The sequence below is a fragment of the Heloderma suspectum genome, chromosome 12 (assembly GCF_057233095.1).
Source record: "Heloderma suspectum isolate Gila_16-S chromosome 12, 16-S_ref, whole genome shotgun sequence".
Lineage (NCBI taxonomy): Eukaryota > Metazoa > Chordata > Lepidosauria > Squamata > Helodermatidae > Heloderma > Heloderma suspectum.
The window spans coordinates 23,397,808-23,400,485 of record NC_139469.1 but is presented as its reverse complement, the minus strand read 5'-3'; the positions used below and the strand labels follow the sequence as shown (position 1 = coordinate 23,400,485).

Here is a 2,678-nt window from a genome sequence, read left to right as displayed (position 1 = left end):
CTGCAAAAACAAACATACAAATTGCCCGATTGGAACGGTGCGTGATGGGAACCCTGCCTCAGCACACTTACTGATATAAACTCAGTGCAACTTAGGGTGCTTCCGGACGAGGTTTTTAACATTCAGTGATACAGAAAGGTTTGGGGATGTACGAGAATGTCTTTTCTGTTCGCAAATCATGTGAAAAGGTTCCATTCGCAATCCCAAATGCAAACTTGCACCAGGAGCGCTTGATTTTTCAAGAAATGTTAGCAAAAAAAGGCATTTTCATACTTTAGTCAATGAGGGGGAAATGCTCACTGTTGAAAATACGCATAGAAATGCACACTTTTCCATTCAAAATGAGCACTGCAGCCATCCATGCCCTGGTAACCTCCCAACCAGATTACTGTAATGTACGATATGTGGGGCTGCCCTTGAAGACAACTTGGAAGCTTCAGTTTAATTGGAATTTGATGGCTAAAATTCCGCCTAGTGGAGCCATATTACACCAGTTAGGGCACAATCCTATGCATGTTTAGGCAGAGAAAAGGCCTACAACTCCCAGCATTCCCCAGCCACCAAGGCTGGCTGGGGGATGCTGGGAGTTGTAGGCCTTTTCTCTGTCTAAACATGCATAGGATTGCACCCATATTGAAGGATTACATCGACTGCCTATTCCCTTCCAAGCTAAATTCTAGATGTTCGCACACACACAAATCCATAATAATGCATAATGAATATGATTGATAGATAGACAGACAGACAGAAAGACATTGTTCTCATTTACAAAGAATGAGCAGACAGGTCTCTGCCCCAAGGGCTTTACAATCTAGCAGTTGACACGATAGATATCGCACAGAGAGAAGCAGATAACAGGTTAGCGTGTCCTGGGGAGGACTAACAAAAGGGTCCTTGCTGCCTTACCATCCCTACTAACAAACTCCTGTTCTTTCATTCCTTTAAGCCAAAATCTGCCAGGGAGGTTCATGTCTCTGTACCCCAAGCAGGCAATGTCCTCTTTGGGGAGAAGCCCCATCTGGGCAGAACTATGACTTGTTTTCTAGTCCAGCATTACTTTGTTGGTAAATAATCTCTTAACTTTTTAATCATATTGAGAAAACAGGCTTTTACACGATGCAAGACCAATAACTGATTTTTTTAATTCTGTAGTTAATGCATAGTTGATAACATGCCTGTTTCTCTTGATAGCTTAGAACGGCTAACGATGATACAGATGTATCTGTTAGGCTGCAATCATAAACGCCGCTTCTTGGCAGTAAGCCCCATTGGACACAATGAGATTGACTTCTGAGTGAACGTATATAGGAGTGCGGTGCTAACGTGGGTGGCTTAAGCAGGTCCATGAAATGCAGGAAAGTGATGCAATCTCTGCCGTTGTATTCCCCAAACATCTTGTTTCTACAGGAAACACATCTTAAGCTCTATCAAGAAAAAGGCTGCGCAGTACAATTGTCCAGGCAGGGTCTCACCATGCTTGCGTGGGCCCCTCAACCTAGGGCTTCCAGATGCCCATCCCCCACCCCCCATCCCCCACCCCCCATCTAGCAGGCTCACTTGGAGAGATGGCCCTTTGACTGGAGCTATCGAGTTGCCATTTTAATTTCCCACGATGCTCTGGAGCAACTCTACATCAGGAGCATTGTGGGGAATTTAAATGGCAGCTGACTGCCGGGAACAAAGAAAAAATTAGTCAGGACCCAGGGCAGGTGTTGGTAGGCCCTGCCTGGTCACTGAGATGCTCTGGCAGTTGCACAAGGATGTTGCATGGTGACACCAGGCTTGTCTCCAGGTACACTGAAAAGCTGAAGTGTTGCCATTCTTCTCACCAATCACTTCCGTTCATGCGTGGGAAACAACACTCAAAGGGCCACGTCCTCCTAATTAATTGGCAAAATACTAGAAAGATGAACCCAAATTTTTAAGAAGTATTTCCTATCCCTCACTGCCTGCTCCCATACAAACCTGCCTCCGCATCCCGAGGACATCTCTGGAGGCTCCCTGCCAGGTGCCCTCACCTTCAGAGGAAAAGTAGGTGGCACTTAGAAAAAGCCTTCTCAGTGGTGCCACCACTAAGTAGGTGGCACCTAGAAAAAGTCTTCTCCCCATTTTCGGGATTCTCTCCCCAGGGAGGCCCACTTGCTGCCAACGCTGTTATCCTTTAGGCTAGAAGTGGGCAATTTCAAGCAGTCCGGGGCGGGGGGGGGGTCAATTCCACTACCACCCCAGACCTGCTGTGGGCCGCACCCCCCTTGCTGCTGCTGCCACACTACAAAAAGGGGGGGAGGGGAAAAACAAGCTACATGTGCCCATTCTAAGCCTCTGTAGCCCCTACTGAGGCTTAGAATGGACAAATTTAGTTTGGAAACAAGCTCAGTGTGTCAATTCGAAGGCTCCAGAATTCAGCAGCAAACCGCAACTTTTTCTCCCGTTTTTAAAAAGAAAAACATACAGGTGACGGAGGCTGCATGTTGCACTTTAGGCACCAGGCAAAGTCATTTTTATTCTCTCATGCTTTTTACACGTATGATTTGAACCTGCTGTAATGTATTACGCTTTATTTCAGTTGTCCAAAAATTGTTTTTGTAAACTGCCTCAGAGGCTTTGCTGTCTAGACAAGTTTTAAATAAATAAATTGTGGACCTTGCAGAAGGGGACATAATATGGAATGGAGACTT

The 2,678-nt window shown here is 45.9% G+C and overlaps 1 long non-coding RNA gene across 1 annotated transcript in view; it reads right to left on the bottom strand.

Annotated features, from left to right (window-relative positions):
- LOC146336695 (uncharacterized) overlaps positions 1-2,678 on the bottom strand; it is a 38,280-nt gene that overhangs the window by 32,080 nt on the left and 3,522 nt on the right. The window lies entirely within an intron of this gene.